The sequence below is a fragment of the Protopterus annectens genome, chromosome 5.part0 (assembly GCF_019279795.1).
Source record: "Protopterus annectens isolate FY-2018-M chromosome 5.part0, PAN1.0, whole genome shotgun sequence".
NCBI classification, from domain to species: Eukaryota; Metazoa; Chordata; order Ceratodontiformes; family Protopteridae; genus Protopterus; species Protopterus annectens.
Window position 1 is genome coordinate 1,619,933,507 of NC_056735.1, and position 20,175 is coordinate 1,619,953,681.

Sequence of the window (20,175 nt, forward strand, 5' to 3'; positions counted from 1 at the left end):
CAGTGCAGAGAATTGATCGTGCATTGAACCTACTATGAATCTGAGGTATCTTCTGCAGTTTTGTCTGATAGGGACATGCAGGTATGCCTCCTTGAGGTCCAAAGTCACGAGCCAAGCTTTCTTGCCCAGCATGGGAAGAAGCTGCTGTAGTGTTAACATTTTGAATTTCAGAACATCCAGGTAACTGTTTAGAGAAGAAAGATCCAGAATGGGCCTCCAGGCTTTGTCCTTTCTGGGAACCTGAAAGAGACTTGAATAAAATCCTTGTCCTTGCTCTTGTGGTGGTACCTCTTGAATAGCTCTCATTTCCATGAGTGCTGTAATTTGTTTTTGAGCCTCTGCCCATTGATTTGGTGGCAGATTTGGCATTCCTTTTAACCTTGGCAGAGTGTGAAAGTGGAACCTGTAACCTTGAGATACAATGTTGAGAACCCACTTGTCTTTGGTGATCCAATGCCAATTGTGATAGAAAAGTGCTAATTTTCCTCCCAAGGGGGCTGCCAAGAGAGCTGTTTGGCAGCTGTAATGGGAAGTCATTGAGGCTGCTTTTTATATGGTTGGGGCCTGTCTTCCCCTTCTTTCTGGGCCTGGTGCACCCCATAGTCGAGGCCTAAGGACCTTGTGGTTGATCTCTACCTCTCGGACGTCTGTATCTGCCTCTTTGAGGTCTGTCTGTAGCCGGAAAGGACCAGTTCTTTGTTGGCCAATTTCTGCTAAATCTTGGTGGCTAAACCTGCAAGAAATCCTTTACCGTTTGCATAGATTTTGCCTTATCCTCCATTTTCTTTAATACCTCTTCTGCCTTGACTCCAAATAACACATACTGCTATAAAGGTGCATCCAATAATTTTGCTTTAACATGATCTGGTAACGTATGTTCTTTTAACCAAGCATGCCATCTAATGACAGAGCCTGTAACTGCTGCTCTACAGTAGGCCTCTAAAGAATCAAAACCACATTGCAAAGTATGCTTTCCCACTTGTTCAGCTGCATGCAATAAATCCTGCATTTCTTTAAAATTAGGAGGATCTGAATCTGGAAGCATTTTTTGTTTTAACTGAGACATCAAAAACTGCGGCTATTTTAGCATGTGAAACTGGCAATTTAAGGCTCTCATTGCGAAGGTTGCACATGTATATACTTTCTTTCCCCATCTGTCTAATGCTCTGGAATCTCTGTCAGAGGGAACTGGGTTTTTTGCTGATGAAGACTTAATCCCTTTGGGTCCCGGAGAAATAGTTTTGGGGTCAGCAACAGGGCTTTTATAGAGAAATTTGTGAGAGTCAGGGACTCTCTGTAATATTTATCGGGTTTAACAGGGGCTGGAGGTAAGGAGTCCAGGTTTAAGCTGGATTTAGTGTAGCCATCATCCACAATATCTAATACTGGCGGAATAGCAAGGGGTCTGTGTTGAGGCAATAAAAGGAAGCCTCTGAGCCTTTTCTTGGATTCTGAGTAATCCTGGCCTTCCCAATGGAAATGCTCCCTCATGGTATGTAAGGTCTCCCCAAAGGAGTAGTCCTCAGGTGGAGAGGCTGATGGAATTGATTCCTTAGCATCAGTATCCTCATAAGGGGGTAAGGAATATCCTAGGTCTGAGGATGAATCTGAAGAAATGGACACCTGGTCGGAAGATTCATAGTCTGCATCCTGTCTGGGCCTTTTATCAGGAGGGGGATGGGACCCCCTGATCAGGGTGATTAGGTCTTCGGCCATTTTGAGCATTTGTTTCTTAGGCATGGAAGCCTGTCCTGGAGAATGCTGTATCTGTTTCCTTGTTTTTAAGGGGGCCTTAGACTTAGTAGAGGGTTTAATGGTTAACTGGGTAGGTCTGAAAACACCCTCTGAGGCTATGGATTACTCAGTTACTTCGGTTCCCTCAGATGGGTTAGTTTCGGGAGGCTGAAAACATGTAGCATCCGAAGGCCCAGCCAGCTCAACGTGGGAGTCGGATGCGGTCTGTGGAAGCGGCTGCGTAGGCACCTCGCTGAAAACCGGAGAACCAGCGGCTGGCCTAGAAGAGGCCTCATCAGTTTTGGGCCTCGGATGCCTGTCCTTGTCTTTGCGCTTTTTATGTAATCCTGTCGTCGGGTGCTCTGACTGCATGGTGTAATTGAATTTTCTGCCAAAATAATGTCGGGTAAAATGTTTAATAGTGCGCTTGTTAAACCTAGCACAAAACCGACAACCAGTGACGTCGTGGTCTGGGCCCAGGCATGGAATACAATAGGAGTGGAAATCCTTATGAGGTATTTGCTTCCCACATAAAATACAGTTATTAACTTTTACTGACATCAGTCTGAGGCAAGAAAAAGTTTCCCCAACGGGGTACTTAGCTTTGTAGAAGACTTCGGTTCTGGATTCGGAATGAAAATCTCAGGAGTCGGCCGACCGGCACTTGCGAACTGCTTCTGCTTCGGGCACCGCGCGGCAAGAAAGACTGAAGAAAATGGCATTGGCTGCATCTTATATACCCCTGTCACACTGACGTCAGGGAGGAGGCGACACCGACGCCAGACCAAGACTTTGGAACTCAGGCCGACTGGGGAACCGCCTGACGGCAGGATAACACAAGTGTAATGACTGCAGCAGTGTAACACGATGAACATCTGCAGTGGCAAAGCCTGCTCTGGATTTAGAGTAGAGTGGCAGATGAGGGTGCTTTGTAAAGGTGTGCACTGAACTCCAAGTAGCTGCTTCTAAAATGTCCTTGGTTGGTACTCCCCTGAGAAAGGCTGCTGAAGTGGCTGCAGCTCTTGTGGAATGTGGCCTAATGCCCTTAGGCACTGGCTTGCCATGGTATAAGTAGCAGAAACGAATGCAGTGGGCCATCCACTTTGAAATAGTCTGCTTTGAGATAGCCTTTCCTTGTGATGCTGCAACATATGCCACTAGCAATCGCTCTGTCTTTCTGAAAACTTTGGTTCTGTCCAAGTAGAATCTAAGCGGTCTGTGTACGTCCAGAGAATGCAGAATTCTTTTCCCCTTGTTCTGTGGATATGGATAAAAAGTTGGCAGATGAATGGTTTGGTTAAGAGCCACACTGGACACCACTATAGGCATAAACATTGGGTTTGTCCTCAGGGAGACCCTGTCCGGATAAAAAATGATAAAAGGTTCCACAGCCATGAGTGCTTTCCAAGATAAAAACTTATCAGCAGTAGCAGCTGGTTCAAAAGGAGGCAGGGTGAGTTTTTCCAAGACATAGTTGAGGTCCCATGCAGGCATTGGTGATCTCCTTGGAGGCCTTAAATTTTTGGAGGCCTTAAATTTTTGGCTCCTCTGAGGTACTGTTTTAATAAGGGATGAAAAAAGATTGGTGGCTCTGCATTGTAATGTGCCAAAATGGCAGAAGCATGAATTTTAATAGATGAGAAAGATAGGCCTTTGTCCAGCATCTCAGTTAAGTATTGTAAAATCTGAGGAATATTTGGCACAGCTGTATCTGTTCCTTGTGCCTGGTTCCAAGCACAGAATCTCTTCCATTTTCCAGCATAAGATTTTCTAGTACTAGGCCTTCTGGCTTCCAAAATGACATCCATCACAGCTTTGCTGAGAGGTGTGTTTTGTACGACTACATTATCCGCCATGCTGCCAGGTTTAAATTCCTGAGCTGGCTGTGCAGGATTGAATTGTTTTGCTGGGACAGTAGATGCGGTACCTGAAGTAAGGTCCAAGCTGGGCACTGAGACAAGCTCCTTAATATTGGGTACCAGTGCTGGTGGGGCCAGTCTGGTGCAATCAGTATCATCTTTGGCTTCTCCTGTCTGTCCTTTAGGAGTACCTTGGGGAGGAGAGGCAAAGGGGGAAGGCATATACGGATAGGTTTATCCAGCTGAAGGATAAGGCGTCCGCTTTCCATGCTTGTCTGTGATAAATCCTTGTGCAGAGTCTCTTTAGTTGGTAGTTGTGAGGGGAGGCAAATAGATCTATGTCCGGGCATCCCCATTTCCTTGTTATCATACTGAAGACTTGTGTATCCAGCTACCACTCGTGGGGATCCATGAGGTTTCTGCTTAGATCATCTGCCAGAGTATTTTTCCTTCCTGGCAGGAATTGTGCCTGCAGATGTACTTGGTAGGTCAATGCTGTGTCCCACAAAGTCATGGCTAGTCTGCAAAGGGGGTAAGAATGTGTGCCCCCCTGCTTGTTTATATACCACATGACCATGGTGTTGTCTGTCTTTAGCAGTAGTTTTCCTGGATGAAGTAGGTCCTTGAAGGCTGTCAGGGCATTTTGAACAGCTAGCATCTCTTTTAGATTGATATGTTGATGCATTTGGTTTGGCGGCCATATGCCCTGAATGCATCTTCCTGCCATGTGGGCCCCACAGGCGTAATCTGATGCGTCTGTTAAGGTTTGGCTGGCAGGGGGTAGAGTGAAGGGCAGTCCCATGTTTTGGTGACAGGCCTTTGCCCACCATAAAAACTCCTGTTGCAGGCAGGGAATGAGAGGAATAATTGTTTCCAGGCTGTGGCAATGTTGAGTCCAAACACTTTTTAGGTACCATTGAAGTTTCCTCATATGCAATCTTGCATATGGAATCAGTAGGATGCAGGATGCCATGAAGCACAGAGCCTGCAGAATTTGTCTTGCAGAAGACTGGGTTTTTGTTGCCAGTCTGAAGTAAGTAGTCAGTTGCCTTTGTTTGTCTGGCGTGAGGTAAGCCATCTGGGCAGTTGTATTCAAGCTTGCACCCAGGAATGTTATCTTTTGAGAGGGTACCAGTTGTGATTTCTTTTCGTTTAATGTGTACCCTAGGCATGTTAGAAGTCTTTTCACAAATGCCATGTGTCGTAGAAGAGTGTCCTTGTTCTCTACTTGAATGAGACAGTCGTCCAAGTAAGGATATATTTGAATACGTCTTTGTCTGCAAAATGCAATTACTGGTGCCAGGCGCTTTGTAAAGACCCTGGGTGCAGTAGATAAGCCAAAGGGCAGTGCAGAGAATTGGTAATGCCTTAAGCCAGCCTTGAATCTGAGGTATCTTCTGCACGACTGTCTTATTGGAACATGCAGGTATGCCGCTTTTAGGTCTTAAGTCACCAGCCAAGCATTCTTGCCCAGCATGGGCAGAAGCTTTTGTAAAGTGAGCATTTTGAAATTTGGAATGTCCAGGTATGTGTTCAAAATCGATAAATCCAGTATTGGCTTCCAGGCCTTGTCCTTTCTGGGTATCACAAACAGTCTTGAGTAAAAACCTTGTCCTTTTTCCTGTTCTGCTACTGACTGAATGGCCCCCATTATCCATGAGGGAAGAAACCTGTTTCTGTGCCTCTGCCCATTGGTTTTTTGGCAGATCTGGACAACCATTTGGCATTGCAGAGTGTAGAAATGGAATCTGTATCCCTGTGATACGATGCTTAGTACCCACTTGTCCTGGGTTATTAACTGCCAATTTTGAGCAAAAAGTGCTAATTTTCCCCCTATGGGTGCTGCCAAAAGATAAGTGCTTGGTGTAGGCAGAGGGAAGTCATTGGGACTGCTTTCTGTAGGTTTGCGCTTTATCTCCTCCAGATTTGGAGGTGGATGTGCCCCATTGCTTTGACCTGTATGAGTCTTGAGCCTGGTACCTGGAACCCTTAGGGCATCTGGATTTGCCCCTTTGAGCTCTGTCTGACACAGGAAAGGTCCAATTTTTTGTACGCCAGTGTCTACTGAAACTTGGTGGCTGCACTTGTAAGAAATCTTTAACAGTTTGCATAGACTTAGCTTTGTCTTCCATTTTTTTTCTGCCTTAATACCAAACAGAGAATCATGCTGTAAAGGTGCATCTAGCAATTTAGCTTTAACATGATCAGGCAAATTTTGTTCCTTTAACCAGGCATGCCTCCTAATCACAGAACCAGTAACTGCGGCCCTGCAGGAAGCCTCTAAAGAATCAAAACCACATTGCAAAGTATGCTTTCCAACTTGTTGAGCTGCATGCAATAATTCCTGCAATTCTCTATTCTCTGCACATTCTGAAATTAACATCATTTTCTGTTTCAGCAATCCCATTACATGTTGTTGGTACTTAAGCATATGAAATTGACAGTTTAAGGCCCTGATTGCCAAGGTTGCAGAAGTACAAACCTTTTTTCCCCATCTGTCCAGTGACCTTGAATCTCTGTCGGTGGGGATAGGGTTTTTTGCACTTGAGGCCTTAACTCCCTTTGGACCCTGTGAAACAGTTTCAAGATCAGCAGCAGGGTTTCTAAATAAAAATTTATGAGAGTCAGGGACCCTGTAATATCTGTCAGGCTTACTGGGATCCGAAAGTATAGAGTCAGGGGTCAGGCTCGACTCCGAGAACACATCATCCACAATGTCTAAAACAGGGGGGAATGGCTAAAGGCTTGTCATGAGGGAGAAGGAAATCCCTGAGCCTTTTTGGATTCTGAGAAGTCTTGACTCTCCCAGTGAAAATGCTCCCTCAAAGTATGCAAGGTTTCTCCAAATGAATAATCCTCAGGGGGAGATGCAGATGGAACAGACTACGCAGCATTAGAATCCTCACAGGGAGGTAAAGATAATTCCTGATCAGAAGAAATAGAAGCCTGATCTGAAGATTCATAGTCAGTCTCTTGCCTAAGGCCTCTTATCTGGAGGGGGATGGGAACCCCTGATCAAGGTAATAAGGTCTTCAGCCATTTTGATCATCTGTTTTTTAGGCATAGAGGCCTGTGCACGTGGCTCAGGCGTCCGTTTTTTTTGTTTTAGAAGATGCCTTGGGTTTTGCAGCTTTCATCGGTTTGATATATAAATGTTGAGGTATGAATACACCCTCAGAAGCCTGCTCAGCGGCTCCGGACCCATCCGAGGGAGATACATCAGTCAGTCCAATACCTTGAATATCTTGCAACATGGGTGTCAGTAGAGGCCTGCGACTCGAAGGTAGTGGGTGTCAGGGGCTGCGAAAGTGCCTCACTGATTACTGGCGACTGGCTTAGGAGAAGCTTCTTAGTCGGGTTTTGGATCTCGACTGCCTTTCTCTGTCCTTTTCTTTGCGACATTTCTGGGTAGTTAAATCTGTTTCCAAAATACTTGCATTCAAAAATATACCACTGCTTAATAGTGCGTTGGTTAAATCTAGCACAAAACAGACAGCCAGGCACGTTGTGATCAGGGCCTAGGCAAGGAATACAGTATAAATGGAAATCCTTATGAGGTATTTGTTTCCCACAAGTAATACAACTATTAACTTTTTCTGACATCGGTAAAAAGCAAGAAAAAAGTTTCCCAACGGGGTACTTAGCTTTAATGAAGACTTCGGTTCTGAAACTCAAACTCGAATATTTCAGTAGTCGGCCGACCGGCACTTGCAAAATGCTTCTGCTTCGGGCACCATGTGGCAAGAAAGACTAAAGAAAATGGCGTTGGCTGCATGTTTTATACCCCTGACGACCTGACGTCATGGAAGAGGAGACAGCAACTGATGCAGGACCCAAGACTTTGGAATTCAGGCCGACTGAGGGCAACCTGCCAGCAGATTACCCAAATGCAATGGACTGCAACAGTGAAACACGAAGAACATCTTAGACCTTTGTACATGTAGGTTCAATCGGCCGAGTTTCAAGATGGGTCTCAGGTCCCCTGTTCTTTTCAGCACCAAAAAGAATCTGGAGCAAGTCCCTAATCCTACTTGGTCTGCGGGGACAGGCTGGATGGCTCTCTTTGAAAGCAACTTTTTTATTTCTAAAGTTGCAGAATCCCTTTGACCAGGTGGAATGTCTGGAATTCTCTTGGTTGGCGGGGGAGGAGAAGAGAAAGGAATATGTTAACCTCTGGAAATTATCTTTAAAACCTACTCGTCTTGGGTGACGTTTTGCCAGGCTTCTGGGAATAAAGAAATGTGACCCCCGACCAGCTCCAGAGACGCAGTCAGGCCTCCTTTCAGGAGCGCTGGTAGGGAGAACCACAAAAGGAATCACGGCCCCCCTGGTTATGCGGGCCTCCTCTGCCTCTAGGGCAGTGTCTACCTGAATTTCCACCCCCTTCCCCTGCCTCTGGAAGGGGAAATCACTTTGTGCGTCCTGAAAAAACCTCTGCAACTTCCTCAACCACATTTTCCCACCCTTCTGGCCCTTGGGGTAAGATCTACAAGGTATGGAAAAACAGACTCCCACGGCAGACAGGGTTTTACCTTCCTGCTCGAACCTAGTGAGGGTGTCCTTCACCTTGGTTCCAAATAACGAAGACCTGTCAAATGGGGCGTTGGTGAACGTAGACATGAAGGCCTCAGCGAAGTTACACAGCCACATCCAGGAGTGTCTCCTAAGAGCGACTCCGGAACTCGCTGCCCTACTTGCTCCGTCGGCTGTGTATGAGATCAGCCACATGGAGGAGTTGGGTAAGGGAATTTAGGGTAGACATCTGTGCATTGACCTTCTGTGCCACGGCATCAGAAATGTTACCCTGTAGAGAATCTCCTAGCTCTTTTAGGAGATCTCTCTGGAGCCTTGTAAAATGCATCAAGTAGCTCAGTGACCGCAGAGTAAAGGCCGCCGAGGTAAACACACACTTCCCATACCTGTCCATGGCCCGGGACTCCTTGTTAGTCGGATGGACGGTAGATGAAGTCTCAGCAAGTTCCTAGCCACCATCAATCTACTGGAACACCTTTCATCAGATATTTCTTGTCTGTGAGAGCAGACAAAAACTTATTGGGTCTCCTAGGGACCGGTTCCACAGTGTCAGGAGTTTCCCCACACCTTCCGACAGACTAGATCTAGTAGCTCATCGAAAGGGGGACACCCCCAAGAGGCGAAAGGTTGAGACCCGAAAGCCTAGAGGAACACAGACTCCTCATCAGAAGGGGATTTGGAGGGCCAGCCGCCTCTCTGCTTCAATATCTCCAGGATATCTGAAAGAGAGATCTTCAGAAGATGACTTGGGGGACTCCTCGAACTCTGTGTCCGACGTGAGAGACTCATCCGGGGAGTCAACATGTTTCCTCTTACACAACCTCTTTCTGGCGGGCTCCTCAGGCAAAAACTCTGGGGAGACGTCAGAAAGTTGGGGACCACTCATGGAGGTATCCTGAGGACTTGGGTCTCCTCTGTCCATGGATGGAGGGTGTTCTGAAACTGACACCGGTGCCGGAGGGGGCAGAGTGTCAGAGGTGTAGGATGCAGCTGACGACCTGGCCAGCATGCTCCTCATAACCTCGAAGGCTGATTCCCCTGGGCTCCGAAGGTCGACTAACCATAGAGGATATGGTAGTAACCCTCGGCGCCGAGGTCCGAAGCAGATGTCGGGTCCAAGCTCACCCGAGCTGAAGTACCGAGAAAACCAATGAAGATCGATCCGAGCCCTCCCCCTTGGGTCCGACTGGGGAACTGTGGACCCTCTACACCATGGACGGAACAAACTGGGTCGGAGCGGAAATTGGAACAGAGAGGCCAGGCGAAGCTACTGGAACCGACCTAATGGCACCCGACGGAACAGACAACTCTGGTTCCGAGGGCTGAGAACGGCACGGAGGAGGAACAACAAACAATGAGGGGACCATGGTCTCTGGAGCAGACTGGGTCGGAAACTAAATCAATTTGGCCAGCACTGATGACTGAAGCAGTTTCTTCACCACTCTATCAACGTCCTCATCGGAAAGGGACCTGGAGGATATAGTTGGAGAGCTGGATCTCCCCTACAGAGGGAGACTGACATGAAGGAGAACCCGAACAACTGGAGACCGGCTCACAACCAAAATATCTGTGACCGGCTCAGAAAGGTTGGGAGCCGATACAGACTTAAATCAATACACCACCTTCTGTCAGCACTGAGGGCAATGAGGCGGAAGAAAGAGAAGCTGTTCTAACAACTTTCTCTGGCAGCTCCGAAGAAACGGATGGAGCCGGAGAGCGCGTCTTAGCAGCCTTTTTGTTTTTTGTCCTTTTTAGCAGGAGAGGATATGGTACTGGAAGACTTAGCCAAGTATTCCTCGAAGGAGTGTTTAAGCAGTCCTTTCAAAATGAGCTTGTTCTTCCTCTTCTGTAGCATGCGGGGACTGAAAGAGTGACAAAACAAGCAGGACTCTTGGAGGTGGATAGCCACCAAGCAGTACACACACACACACACACACACACACACACACACACACACACAGTGCCCATCAGTCAAAGACATTTCATTGTTGCATTCAATACACTTCTTAAAGCCCGAAGGCCTGTGTTCCTTAGAATCCTTAGACATTCTGTATAAGGAGTACACACGCACACAGACAAGCTGCAAAACCACACGTACACACAAAAAAACAAAATAAACCCTGCGCGGGAAACTAGAGCCTCTAACTAAAACGGCCTAGTAACAGACAGGAACAAAAACTACAGGGAGGACTAGGTCCTCTAATTTAAATGGGCCTAGCCCAGGGAAGATAAAGGCAGGATAACAGTACTATTAAACGACAAAAACACCAAATAAGTTACAAGTAACAGAAGCACAACTCAAAGAGACCACAGGGAAAACAATGGGGAGGACTAGGTCCTCTAATGGAAATGGGCCTAGCCTGTGGGAAGAAAGGGAGTGGACGGGATATCAAAAATCGGCCAACGAAAAAGGGCACACAACCAGCCTAGAGAGACACACACAGTAGCTATGAAAATAGCCTTCTTAGATCAACAATATCCAAATATTTTTGAAAAAAATATACTTGGCCACGGCCAAAAGCAAGACCACGTCTGAGAGTAACGAGCGGCAAACGAGATCTGGGGAATGGGCCTGTTGCATGATGGGATACCTCTTAGCCATGAGCCAACTGAAGACTTCGAGCAGAGTATGGCCGAGTCGGAGCAGAGGTTCGGCTCCAAACCCAGGGGTAAGAATGAAGGCGAGATTGGACTACATAACATCCCTAGATTTTGCAAAAGGGACATGAAGAGCAGGTGCCTTGAGTGGGTATCTTTGGACTCTGCTAGTATTAAGATGTCATCCCGATAAGGGTAATCTGGATTCCCTACATTTTGCAGAAGGCAATTACTAGGGCTAGGCACTTTGTAAAGACTCGAGGGGCAGTGGATAAACCAAAGGGCAAGGCAGTAGTAAATTGGAAATGAGAGGAAGGTCCAGAGAAATCCAGGAATTGTCTGTGGAAGTTCTGATGAGTATGTGTAGGTAGACCTCCATTAGGTCTAGGGTGGCCATGAAAGCTTTGGCTGGAATTAGAGGCAGCAGGAAAGGGAGAGGAAGCATTTTGAAGGAGGGTACCTGAAGGTGAAGATTTAGGTAGGACAGGTCCAAGATGGGTCTCCAGGGCCATCTTTTTTGGGGACCAGGAAGAGACGAGAGTAGAATCCCTTTCCTTCCTGTCCTGAAGGGACAGTTTCTATGGTGCCTAGCTTCAGAAGTTCTGACAAGACTTGTGGTAGGAGATGAATTCGTTTTTTGGGGAAAAAGGAATACTTCTCCTGGGTGGATTTTCTTTCTAGGATAGGAAGTACCCTTTTTGGATAATGGATAAGACCCATTGATCTGTGGTGATGGCTTTCCAGAGGAGGAGACAGTGTGGAAGACAGTGGAAGACAGTGGAAGGTGGGCCAGGCAGTCAGGCATTATTGGGACCTCCTCTATCCTGAAAGGGCTGTCTGGGTTGAGGAGAAGGTACATTAGGTCTGGATGAAGAAGGTCTTTTTGCCCCTCTTCTAGACCTGGAAGAGGAGGCAGCTAGCGGAGGAGGGTTTTGCCTTACAAAAGTGGTTTTAGCAGCGTAGGTCCTGTAATATTTAGGAATGGGGGACACCAGCAGGTGCTTGATGTCCTGTAATTCTTTACTTTTTTCCTGCAGATTTTTGAAGAAATCTGCAGATTGTTTTCCAGAGAGGAAGTTGTAAGCGAGGGGGGGCGTCCAAGATTTTAGACTAAGTCCTCAGGTAGATTATGTAGTCTTAGCCAGCAGTATCTCCTAAGGACAGAAGCAGATTCTGCAGACCAGGCAGATGCTTTTGCAGCATCTTAGCTGCATCTGATTAAGTGCCTGGCTACTTGCTGAGCCAAGGACAGCTTGGAGACCAAGTCAGCCTTAATGGGACTATCGCACATAGAGGCTAATATGGAGGAGGCCTGAGACACCAAGTCTAGAGAATATTTAGTCATGTGGGTCTGATAATTTATGGCTCTGAATGCCAAGGTGGAGGATGTGTTGACTTTCATTCTCACCCTATCCATGTACTTGCTATCTTTATCAGTGGGTAGGAGGGAGGCGGAAGGTAGCAGCCTGGACTGTATCAGTAGCAATGGCAATAACAGCTGGGTCAGCCAAGGGAGGGTTAACTAAGAATTTTTTGCTCCTCTGGCACTTCATAGAAGCTGTCAGGGCACTTGGAGGTTGCAGGCTGGGACTCTGGGCCTTAGAGGCTGAATTAAAAAAAGTCATCCAAGTAAGCAGGAAGCACTGGAGGGACTGCTGAGAGGGAGGGCGATTCCACTTGATGCAGCTCAAACTACCTCTTTTGGGTGTCAAACATTTGGGAAGTATCCCATATGAAGTAATCTTTCACCTTGGTGATGGTCTCAAAGGTAATATCCTCATGGGGGAACCCCCCCCTTCTACAGATTCTTCATCAGGGGAGTAATACTCCTGGGGAGAGGCAATCTGAGATGTGTAAGAAATGGAGTCCTCTGAGTAAGAAAAGGAGGAATCATGCTCTTCCTCCCTAACCTGAGGTCATGGGTGGGAGGGAAGAGGCATAAGCAGGCCTAGGTCTCAATAAAGGGAGAGTAGAGGTGGCCGAGGCTGAAGGCCTGCATAAGTGAGGAAGTGAAAGCCTGACAATCTGGAAAGGTTTCTTGAGAAGAGGAGGTAAGCTTAGTTTGTTTCTTTTTGGTTGGGGTGGAAGTAGGGACCAGCCTGGCATCCAACTTGGAAGACAACATTTCCGAAGGCTGGATCCCGGTCGAAGGTACCACAGAATCTGGTTCCCCTTCAACATCGATGGTAGTCTGTGTCTGGGTAATCTCAAAGGATGTGCCGGTCCGTTGGCTGTGCAACGGTTTCCTCAAGGGTTGTCGTTAAAGTCGACAGAACCGCCGAGCGCTCCTCAACTCCTAGACCGGCAGTTGGTGGGGCGTCAGGAAGCGGAGCGGCAGGTGAGGAAGGTCTAGGAATCTTGGCCTTCTTTCTTGGAGGTTCATGTTCGGCCTCCGATGCACGATCCATTCTAAAAGCTAACCATTTTAGGCGCCGATTCTCTAGGTAAAGGTTTAAGCAGGCCAGATGGCTGAGCAGGGTTTTAGGCACAAATGACCGACAAATCAAGCAGGAAGAATGGTCGTGCTCCCAGCCTAAGCAAAAAACACACCTATCATGGGCGTCTTTATGGGGTATCTGGCGCCCGCACTGGCACGCTCCCTTTTTACCGGACATCAGCTACAGGCTACAACAACCAAGCTTAGGCAATAACAGTCTGCAAAACAAGAAAAAAATCGAAACCCAACAGGTTACTTAGCTTTACTGATGTGATGTCTGTGAAGGAGCAATTGTACGATGTGTAGGTCATCTGCGGCTGAAAAGTTCTGAGGATTGCGCGTGCAGACGTAACATTTAAGGCCCCTGGTTTATGGCCCTACGTGTGACGTCCCATGCAGCTGCCACAGCCAAGTTGAAGCTTTTGTATAGCAGCCAACGTATGGGTCACCTGAGGGCAGGAAATCCCACAACTGGAATACTGCAACACAGGAACAGGAGGACATCAACAGTTAGCTCCATGGTCAGGCAGAGAATTATGCTACTTTCCTGAGGAAATTAAGCAGTACAACCTGGTAACATTTCAAAAGTATTAAACTCACTTTTCCCAATAAAACCACAGTAAAAAAAAGTACTCTCATACACCTTACCAGCGCCTAAAGTAATTTAAACACAGCTTCTCCACAGAAAAAGTTTTAGTATGTTTAAAGCAAATTTTAAACTGTCAAAACACAAAGTGTGCTCCCGTTTTAAAAGTACATCAAAGTCACGTGACAGTCCATAACACAAGTATTCCTATCTTAAAATATACTTTCCCAAATAGGAAAGCAAATTTAAACATTAAAAATTGTGTGTGGCAGGTTTTTGGCCAAAAGGAGCTTATCTGTCCAGCAATGGAAAAGCACAAGCCAACAACTGATCTTTGAAAGCCTGCAGCGGAGTGATCTCTTCAGCAGCAGAAAAGCTCTAAAGAGCTTGTTGCCCCAACCTCTCTTTTTAGTCAGCTGAGCTTGAAATGATTAATGGTAGGGCACATGTGTAAGCTGTCCTGAAGCTTTGGAATGTGTCAGTTATTATATACTATGCACGATATAGCCCATACAGCTTAAGACTACTGCAGCAGGGATCAAAATGAAAAACATATTTCAGTTTTACCTTACCAGCAGATCCAAACAGGGGTTTAGTGAGGAGCTGTAACAAAACAGGAGTAACAGGGTCCCTTATCGGTGGATGAAGGAAAAGGGTACTCTGCAAAAAGGTCTTAAATATCAATGATGCAAAAGGAGTGTGATCCTCTCCCAAATGAAAATAAGAAATTACTGCCAGTAGAATCTTAATAGTAGAATGGCTGGCACCTGCCAGAAAGACTTGCCAAGAAAGCCAAAATAGGTAGAGGGGCAGAAAATGGGTCCAGGCCTTTAGAGGAAGCTCAAACACATTTCTTCCATTTGCTTCTATACACTTCCCTAGTAGCAGGCTTTTGAAATAATGACAAATTAAGGAGTGCAGAAGAAACCCTGGGAATTCTGGCCATCACTGGAAGTGGAGAAACTAAATGCTAAGCTTCAAGGCTTTGATGTTCAGATGAGGTTTCCGGATGAGTGAGAGATCAAGTCAAAGAGGTTCCAGCACCCAGGAAGGGTGTACCAACTGATATCAAAGAAAAGGGAACTATATCTGTCAAGGCCAAAAGGGAGCAATGACAATCACTTTCGCCTTGCACAAGATTGCTTTCTGAAGACATTTAGTTATGACGTGAATGGGTAGTTAAGTGTACAGGAGACCTGGGAGGCCAAATATAGCTATCCTCAGGAATCAGGACAAAGTAGCTGCTACATCTGGTGTTGGATGGAGTAGCAAACAGGTTGCAGCAAGGCTAGCCCCAGTGGCTGACCACTCTTGGGGCAGACACCCACACATCCAAGTCTGACTTCTAGAACTTAACCTCCTCTCACAGTATTGATGGGAATTACCTCTCAAAAACCAGGTCCTGCTCAACCCTGTCTGTTAATGCACTGGATTTCCCCAGGAAGACATCACTCACTGCCAAACCATCCAAACCTCATGACATATCCTTTTTAATTCTTATTAAATACTCATAAATCCACCTTCACTTATTTGAACTTAGAAAAAGGGAATGTAGAAAAATAAACATTTCAAATCTATGTCCAAGAAACACTGATTAAATAACAGGAAAGCAGTCACACAATCACTTGCTAAGTTACTGGATAGGGATATGCAAAGAGGACCATGTAGTTGAGCCATTCACAAAAGGTGTTTTGGGAGAGTTTACACAAAAATATGTTGCGACACTCAACATTCATTGTAGAAGCATTTCTAAATATACAAAAGCAAACCCGCTATGGTAGTTTAGCTTCAAGAAAATGTTGCAGCAATTCTAAACATGTAAAAATAAAATAGCTGTAGTTATTTAATATTGAAAATTAAATAAATAAATAAATAAATAAATAAAACAGGTCCCTGTAATTCAGTCTAGAGTCTGAACAATGCTGGCAGTAATGGTGGTGGGGTTGGGGGGGTGGGACTTGTATGGTGAAGAAACCCCTTTGTCCGACTGATATTTGGTGGGATCAACAAATAAAAAAAGACCAGTAAACCCTAAATGTTAGCTACTTTAAGGGGGGAATAAAACAAAACTGTGGCTTTTATGACCTAAAACAGTACTGGTCAGTGAAAAAATTCCAGGCACCACAGAAACAACTTCATACCCTGTGCTTTGAACCCATATCTTTTCTACACTCCACAAGTTGGAAAATCCTCTTTCTGAAGAGATGTCATTTGCATCTTAAGAAAATAAACTACTGGATCCTCCTTCGTCAGGGTTGTGTTAAAAAGGCACCATATATGACAATACAATGTGAAGGGCTTCCATATAAGGAATAAACATAAGTGTGCTTCAGCAGCACAGGTTGGAAGAAACTAATCAGTAATAAAACCTATACATATGATGTAACACACAAGTTATCAGATATTCTTAAATAGATTATGCTAACAAACGTAGTGATCACTGTATGACAGAACACAGGGCTACAGAATCAGTCACTGGGTTTATAAACAGCAACTAAGATATGTAATAACTGAACTGCAACCTACTGTCAGAAATGATTATCTGAAAAAATATGACAGCTTCAAAACATTGTACAAAGATTGAATAATGTAAATAATATGAAAATGAATCCTTCAATGGTTGATTAACAACTGAAAAAAAACAGAGAGCAATAACTGAAGATGCATGCTATACTGGAGCTGAAATGGGATGTGAAATTGTATAAACAATGAAGAACTGAACAATCCTCCTTGCAATGATGCCTATATATGATGGTCCTGCACACCAAAAGGTGTTAGGCGAACACTACAATGGACCAGGGACAAAGTTGCTCTTCTGTTACAATCTGACTGAGATAAAGTTCAGCAGGAATAAGTCTCAAATGCTACAGATTTACTATTACAGAAACTCTCCATATAGGAGTTTCACACTTGAGCTTAATGTGGGTGGTGGTGACATCTGGATGTACTACCAATTTTTGATATTTGAGTCGTAAAATGCAGCAAACATCCCTTTAAATCGCCTCCAGGACGACCAGCCAATGGAGTGCATACATTACTATGCACACACAGGCTATTCAGCTAGGCCCATTAGAAGACTACTTTACCATCGTCCATTTCATAAAATGAAATCCACAAAGTTGCATTTTAAGCTAGTAATTTTCAGTCCATACATTTCTAGTTAATTACTGTACATTAATCAGATCAGATAATAGTAGTAGAAGTAGCGAACGTAAACTCGTCAAGTCAAAAAGAAGTAATAAAAAATATATAATTCTACAGCATTACTAAGTATTCGAAAGTAATCCAAGCAAGGCAGGCAGTCTGTTTTCAGTCGAAAATCCTTTATTAAGTACACAGACAAGCGAGCCAAGTAAAACAAAAATAGAGTAATAATTTCCTCACAAGCTTATATATACTTTTTATCAGGCATGGGAGTGGTTTATTGTGCTGTAAAACAAAGTGTTATTGGTACACATGTTAAATTCACATCCCTTCCCCCATCAGTGTGACATTCGAGCCGGTCCTGCCCTACCTAGTACCTGTCATAATAATATATAGCCCTAATGTACTTTAATGGTACATCTTATTTAACAAAATTATTACGTAGATTATTAAGTCTGTGATTTTATACAAGGCAATATACTACATGGCTTTAAATATATCAACCTTTGTTCATTTTGCGATCAAAAATGATATATAAATATATACATATACATTTTGCATGTACAAATCAGTTTCTATTTTCATAACCTATTGTTAAGGTCGCTTTCGTCCTTCTAGACTTCTTCAGGTCTGTGAACAAGAACCCTAAAAACCTATATAATTGTATAATTAGTTAGTTTTGTTATTACCATCATTTTGAATAAAGTGGAAAAAAGAGAACCAGAAAAAAAATATATATGTATGATGACTGAAACAAAATATACACTTAAATTTCAAATGATTTAAAATGGTATTTAAAACCAGTTTGTAGAAAAAAATAAAATAAAATACAATTAGTCATGTAAACAATGTGGCAATTTTCTAAGTAATAGTGCACTTTTAATTAAACAGTAGTAGTAGTCCAGGCTTTCTAAAAGAGTTCAGCTTTAATTGCCACATGAGTTCATGTTTCTCCAGAATATTCGGGATGTCTCCTCCAAGATCACCCAGGTCTATGCGATCCAGGATCTGGAACTTAAAATCTGTGTGTCTTTTATGAAGAAAAAGGTGTTTGGCTAGTGCATTATTTTTACATCCAGAGCGGATTTCTGACAGATGACATGAAATCCTTCGCTTGAGTTTATTTACAGTCTTGCCCACATAGAATGCATTACATTCATTGCACTGTGCCCTGTAAATTACTTTTTTAGTGTTACAGTCACCCCCCTGCACTGGTTTTAATGATCTTCTTTAAATAAGGTCAATAAAAACTATCACCTTGCTGTATAAATATACAAAATGTACAATTAGTTTCACATCTTTTAGTGCTTTTCTCACATGGTCTAGGTTTAAATTCAACAAAACTTCTAATATTCCTGGCCTTCCTATAAACAAATGATGGGGCTTCACCTAAAATGTTAATCGGAAAAGGGTTTCCTGTGACAATGTCCCAGTTCTCTTCAATAATACTTTTGATACTGTGATAATCCAAAGTGTATGTCAGGATGCAGCTATTTTTGCATTTGTTATTCTCTGTGGGATTACTTAACATTTTTCTACTGGGGAGGAGGAGCGACCTCCCCAGTAGAAAAATGTTAAGTAATCCCACAGAGAATAACAAATGCAAAAATAGCTGCATCCTGACATACACTTTGGATTATCACAGTATCAAAAGTATTACTGAAGAAAACTGGGACACTGTCACAGGAAACCCTTTTCCGATTAACATCTTAGGTGAAACCCCATCATTTGTTTATAGGAAGGCCAGGAATATTAGAAGTTTTGTTGAATTTAAACCTAGACCATGTGAGAAAAGCACTAAACGATGTGAAACTAATTGTACATTTTGTATATTTATACAGCAAGGTGATAGTTTCTATTGCCCTTATTTAAAGAAGATCATTAAAACCAGTGCAGGGGGTGACTAACACTAAAAAAGTAATTTACAGGGCACAGTGCAATGAATGTGACGCATTCTATGTGGGCAAGACTGTAAATAAACTCGCTAAGGATTTCATGTCATCTGCCAGAAATCGACGCTGCATGTAAAAATAATGCACTAGCCAAACACCTTTCTCTTCATAAAAGACACACAGGTTTTAAGTTCCAGATCCTGGATCGCATAGACATGGGTGATCTTGAAGGAGACATCCCGAATATTCTGGAGAAACATGAACTCATGTGGCAATTAAAGCTGAACTCTTTTAGAAAGCCTGGACTAAACTACTACTGTTCAATTAAAAGTGCACTGGAACTTAGAAAATTGCCACATTGTTTACATGACTAATTGTATTTTATTTTTTTCTACAAATTGGTTTTAAACACCATTTTAAATCATTTGAAATTTAAGGGTATATTTTGTTTCCATCACCATACATATATATATATTTTTTATTTTTATTTTTTTCTGGTTCTCTTTTTTCCACTTTATTCAAAATGATGGTAATAACAATACTAACTAATTATACAATTATATAGGTTTTTAGGGTTTTTGTACACAGACCTGAAGAAGTCTAGAAGGACGAAAGCGATCTTTGTTAACAATAGGTTATGAAAATAGAAACTGATTTTTACATGCAAAATTTATATGTATATATTTATATATCATTTTTGATCGCAAAATGAACTAAGGTTGATATATTTCCAGCCATGTAGTATATTGCCTTGTATAAAATCACAGACTTAATAATGTACTTAATAATTTGCTTAAATAAGATGTACCATTAAAGTACATTAGGGCTATATATTATTATGACAGCTACTAGGTAGGGCAGGACCAGCTCGAATGTCACACTGATTTAGGAAGGGATGTGAATTTAACATGTGTACCAATAACACTGTTTTACAGCACAATAAATCACTCCCATGCCTGATAAAATGTATATATATATTTAGAAAGCTTGTGAGGAAATTACTCTATTTTTGTTTTACTTGGATCGCTTGTCTGTGTACTTAAAAGATTTTTGACTGGAAACGGACTGCCTGGAAACGGACTGCCTGCCTTGCTTGGATTACTTTCGAATACTTAGTAATGCTGTAGAATTATATATTTTCTATTATTACTTTTTGACTTGACGAGTTTACGTTCGCTACTTGTACTACTATTGTCTGATCTGATTAATATACAGTGATTAACTAGAAATATATGGACAGAAAATCTTCCACACAGAGAAGTTTCTTACACTGTTTTGTTTTTAGACCCACTACACTTTAGTGGGTTGTTTTGAGACTTTGGGGATACCACGGAGATTACTTGTTTTTAAGCTAGTAATTTCTGACCATACTGACATGGGTGCATGACATTT

At 43.5% G+C, this 20,175-nt stretch overlaps 1 protein-coding gene across 3 annotated transcripts in view; it reads right to left on the reverse strand.

Moving 5' to 3' along the window:
• CCT8 (chaperonin containing TCP1 subunit 8) overlaps window positions 1-20,175 on the reverse strand; it is a 1,023,638-nt gene that overhangs the window by 580,773 nt on the left and 422,690 nt on the right. The window lies entirely within an intron of this gene.